Below are 5867 nucleotides of genomic sequence, written 5' to 3' on the forward strand. Positions count from 1 at the left end.
GGCCCGGGGAGGCGGGGCGGGGCCTGGGGCGAGACCCCGGGAGCAGAACCCGGGGCAGGCGGGGCCAGCGGGGCCGGTGCGCGCCGCCCTCTCCCGTACCCTGGCTGACGGTCCTGGCTGAATCGCGGTTTGCCCGCGGGTCGGCGGCTTCTCGTGTCTAAGCACCACGTAATAGTTATTTTGAAAAGTTTGGGTAAGGTGGAAATAAACAGATCTCATGACCATGATCACAGGATGTCGTGATTACGGTGGTGAAAAAAATGAATGTGCGACCGGACAAAGAACAAACAGGTAGATAAAAACGAAAACAGTTGTGACGTTGTGGAATAACGAGAATTTGTAAATTAAGCTTTTAAAATTTCCTTTCAATCTTGTTAAAATACTTCCTCTGTCCTCTCTAAATATAAAGCAGTAGTGGCTAGAGGTGATATTGGAGAAATTCTTCTTAATTCCTCGCTTTATATATGCAGTTGGGCGCATGCGTCCTATGATATAGGCCCAAGGACTCTTAAGTGACCTTTTAATACATCTGGTGGGGTAGATTTAGTTTGTTTATTTTCCAAGAGAAAGATCTCACTTTTATGATTTTGGGGCCCACAATAATTTAAATAATCTCTGGCTCTTTGGGGAGTCATTTTCAGGTAATGACTTTTCATTTATCACTAGAAAGGTTATATTTGAGAGATTGTCTCACAAGTTACAAAAGACAATTTTAGAATACTTGTGAAAATAAGACACGTAATAAAGATTGCGTTCTAGTTGGAGCTTAAATGAATTTTCCTTATAAAAAGAAATCTATTAATATGTTTTACCTGCAGGTTATTTCCCCAAGGAAATATGGGTAAAGATTTATAAAATACAAATTGTTAAAAATAGGCAGGAGGAAGAGAGATTCATTATCTTGTTTTAAAACACACAATAGGTTTCTCTTCAGGTCGTATAAATCTTTCACCTTTTAAAACACATAATAATTAAAACTACCCAACAAAGCATATATGAACATTACAGTTAATTTTCCAATAGACAAAAATGGTGTCATGTACATTGGGCCAAATTACAACAAGCAATCCACAGCGTCATTAATGAAATGCCATCGGAAAATCATATGTCATAATCATAGTCAAGCACTGATGGAAAAAAAAAGAAAGAGAAATTTTTTAAAAAATGAGTGATGGAACAGGAAGCTAGTACCAACCAGCTATTAAAAAGTGCTCTTATGGAATTATTGTATCTTTTTTTTGTTTACTCTTTTTTTTAACAAATTAATTAAATACTTAAAATTTCTTTTTATAGATTTAGAAGTAGTAGAATTATTGTACCTTAAAGTAAGCCTTGAGAAATTCAAGAGCTTTCAAAAAAAAAGCTCTAAGGAGGTCCTATAAGTGATTCTAGGCTGTTCCAAAATGTAAGGAGGCATTCCAACATATCTGAATGTAGCTCACAGCACCTGAAGAAAGAACAGGAAAGTATTAATAACTTTTTCTGAAATAACTGTTACTTGGATACTAGCCAACCAACATTTAAGAATGCTAACGTGTTCTGATCTCTTCCACTATTCACTTTTTCACCTAATTTATTTTTCAGTGCAAGAGTAGAGTGGGTCAAAAGATTTTTCTCTGCAGGGCAAGATTGGGGAATTTTTGTTGTTAGATGTGTGTGCATATCAAGCTGACATAAGTTGGATAGATAGTCTCTATCTCTCTTGCTCCATAAACTTGTTTATTGATGAAAACATTCAAGAACCGACCTAGTTTGACTCCCTTCATCTAATTAAGATTTTCATCTTTATATTCTGTAAACACCAATGCATCACTCATGGAAAAGAAAGAGGTCAAGATTGCTACACATTAATGATTCTTTTCTTTAAATCACAGCTGTTTATTATGAGCACTGGAAGTTAATATCCCATTTCAAGCTGGAGTCTGAAAGAAATCACCTCTGGCACCTCTGATGAAAAGCTACACATAAGTGGCCCCCAGACTTGGGTACAACAAATACTGGTTATAATTGAATTGCTTATACTTTTCACATATAAGAAAAAACACAGAACTCAATGGTAGGCAATTTGACCATTAAATCACATATTTAAATAATCAAAAATTTGATATTTTTCCCAAGTCATTGGCCAAAATAACAGATTTGTTCACAATATCATATAGATGTTCTTATACTAAGGAGGGGGAGAAAAGCATAAAATATGTACAAAAGCAACTCAAAATCCATTATATTTGGCTTTAACGAGTGAAAATAGATAACAACATATAATGTTAAGTGAAAAAGAATATTACCAAATAGTATATGGAAGAAAAGTCCCAATTTGGTTGAGGAAACATTTTTTATAATATAACTTTTGAATATATATTGAAATATTTAATAATGCATTTATTTATATACTTACATATTTACATAATATATACATTTTTCAATATTTCAAACCAATGTCACACTTGTCTGGTTTGCCTAGAAACTAACTTCAGCATGTTTCTTGCACTAATATACACTAATATAGAACTTCTGATACTGATCCTTAAGTCAGATAAAATTTTAATATATGAGGAAATACCAGAAATCTGATTTCTTCACTGCTTGGCTTAAAAGGAGTTCCAAAGCAAAAAATAAATGGAAGCATCATCCTTAATCTATGTATCATCACTGAGCAAAGTTCAGAATTTCCAGTCTCAGGTTGATGTGATCAAATGAAAATTCTGACCCTCAACCATGATAGACCATATATTCTTTCATGGGGCCCATGAATTCTATCCAATGGTTGATGTTGAATGGCAACCTGGGAGTCAAAAGCCACTGACGTGCTTCCTTCCCTCAGCCTACCCACTGTCAGAAGGGAGGGGACAGGGGAGTCAGGAGGTAACACAACTCACACCTCCCAAGCTTGTAAGTAACCACCACACACCAACCCAAACCCCTCCAATGCCTGTAGCATAGGCACACATTTACTCTTTTCCCTTGGGTGATTTTAAGATTTGCACGAAATGAAAAGTCTAATTCATGTTAATGTTTATTCAACAAAATCATAGAGTGTACACACTGTGCTAGGTACTGAGAAAACAGTGGTAAACAAGACACAGGAGGAATCCCTCTTCTCTGAGGACTACCACACTCCTCCACATTTTTGGTCCCATCTACCACTTTTTGTATATCATATGACCTTATATTGATGAATAAAATAGATTCAGTCCGTTTCCTAAGGGAGCTTAGAGAAGAGTAGAGAAGACATACAATAAGCAATGAAATGAATGTGTAGTTACAAACTGGATTCAAACCTGGAAGAAAACAAACAAGGTGCAGTAGGTGAGAAGACAGGGTGATGATACCAGAGAAAGAATGAGGAAGTAATGTGTGCTGAGCCCTAAGGATGATCAGGCAGCAATGGGGGCGGGGGTTGTGGAAAGAATGGTGTGCGATGAGTGAACAGCAGTTCACTAAGAATCTAGCACATAGCACCTTTCAAGAAATCTTTCTAGATAAAGAAAATGTGCAAACTAATACTAAATCTTCATAATTGGTGGAAAAACTGAAATTGTAATGGTTTCTCTAGCCATAACTAGATCTAACATATTCTCTTAAAAATAATATGTGCATGTTGAATAGTGCTACTCTCTCTGCCACACTCTAAACATAGCATAACTCTGTTAATTAAAAATAGCAAAATGGAACAGGCATTAAAATTCAGGAATGAAGTGAGGAATTTAATCCCTTTACTGATTTGTTGATGAATTAAGTGATAAACAGAACTTAACTTTTAAAGGCAATGGAAGGAAAATCACATACACGCTATCGTTACAGTTATGTAAAAGGTATATTTGTGTTTGTATGAGCATTTGTACATATGAGTGTTTATAAACAAAAGAATGGAAAGCAGCCAGGAAAATCAAAACAATTGAATGATAGCAGTAGGATTCTGAGTCATTTTTATTTAAATTTTGAGTTCCTTGTTATAATATTCTTTTGAGCAATAAGTGTAAATTTTTTAATGAAGCAATTTTAAGCCACTTTTAAAAGTCCTTCATAAGGTCTCCCAGTGTAATCTTTGCCTTAGGCTACAATGGTTAGTGCAAGACAAAAATCCAGTTCTCCTGGCAACTATTTCCTTCAAACATTAACCCTCCCTAATCCACACAGATGTATCCAAAACTTTTGTGCTGCTCCTAGAACTCAGGATAGTAATGCTGAGGTGTTCCTCTTCCAGCCTTCCCCTTGTCATGTGTCTGAATACCCAATGCCCATTCGAGGCTTTCTTTACTTTTTTGGTGTAAGAGCTGAGACCACCATCGCCCTCACATAACCAACTTCTTACCCTCTCATCTCACCCACCCTTCCCCCTGCCCCCCTCCACATAGGCATAAATAATCCAAGCTAGTGCAGGATCCTGGCCACAGCTGCAGCCAGAGTCAGCCTAAACGAAATCTCTAATTGAATTAAAATAATAAATCCTTCATCCTATCTGCCTAGTAGACAAAAGGGGAACCCTCATTGGTGGAAGACATTATCTGAAGCATTTCTGTTTCTTTTATATACGATAAAAAATTGTTAGACATGCAAAAAGGCAGGAAAAAGTGACTAATAAGAGAAAACAAAACAAAACAATTTCATTTGTTGTTGGCAGATAAAGGTATAAAAGATTTCAGGCGTTTTGTAGGGCTTTGCCTTGAAGGAATATGTGAACCTGTTAGTTCAGAGATCAAAAGCTGCCTCGCCTCAGGAGGGCATCTCTCTGATCAGGAGCCTTTTGCATGGCGACGCTCATCTCAGACCTGAAGGCTTGCACCTGATGCTTCTGTAAGACAAGGCTTGGTATGGGGCCACAGGTTGAGAACTGATCAAAGAATGCCCACCCAGCAGTCACCTGCAGCTAGAGACAATTGGCCTCAGGGACAGTTTCTGCTTCGCTCCTGACCCCTTGTCTCAATCATCAAGAAACTAGATAAATAAATATATAGCCTGTATATTTCTCTTTAGCCTTTCTGCTAATTGATAATTTTATTTTAGGACTTACAAGTTTATCTTAGAAAAATTTTGTAACCCTTTGCTCAGGTAGATAGAATTAATTAAGGGATCCCTAGAAGCTTTGGGGGAGACTTAAAACCTAAATGATCTATTATTATGGAAATCTGTAACCACTGGCAACTAATCGCTGCACCTGTAAATACTGATGCAGGGGACTTCACTCAGGGCCTCACAGCTCACGGGAATGCTGGCGGACCCATCTTTTAAAACTATACTTTTGTCTCTGTGTCTCTTATTTCTCTATTCTCTATTATTTCTCTATTCCTATTATTTCCAAATCTCTTGCAATGATCCTGCCTAGGGACCTGTTTTTGCTGGGAGTGTAGCTAACTCCCAGCAATTTGTTATGAATAATTTGGATGTATCTCAGGAATGCAAGGTAGTTTAACATTAACAGTTTAAAGGAAAAAAAAAATGCAATGAACTCCACAGATGGAAAAAAATGCATTCAATTAAATTCAACACCCATTCATGATAAGTAATCTCTTAGCAAACCAGGAATAGAAGGGAAGTCCCTTAATTTCATAAAGAATATCTACTAAAAACATATACCAAACATCATTCTTAATGGTTTTTTCAAAAAAAATTTTTAAACACTTTTTTTGAGATAGGGTCTGGCTATGTTGCCCAGGCTGGTCTCAAACTCCTGGCTTCATACAATCCTCCTACCTTGGCTTCCCAAAGTGCTGGGATTACAGGTGTGAGCCACCACTCCCAATTTAAAGGTTAAAACCTGTACCTGTGTCCTTTAAAACAGGAAAAAGATCCAAATAACTCTATTGAAAATTTATGATTAAAAGAATTTAACAAAGTTGCTAGATAAGTGTTTCCAAAACTAAATT

Source organism: Lemur catta, chromosome X (assembly GCF_020740605.2).
Source record: "Lemur catta isolate mLemCat1 chromosome X, mLemCat1.pri, whole genome shotgun sequence".
NCBI lineage: Eukaryota > Metazoa > Chordata > Mammalia > Primates > Lemuridae > Lemur > Lemur catta.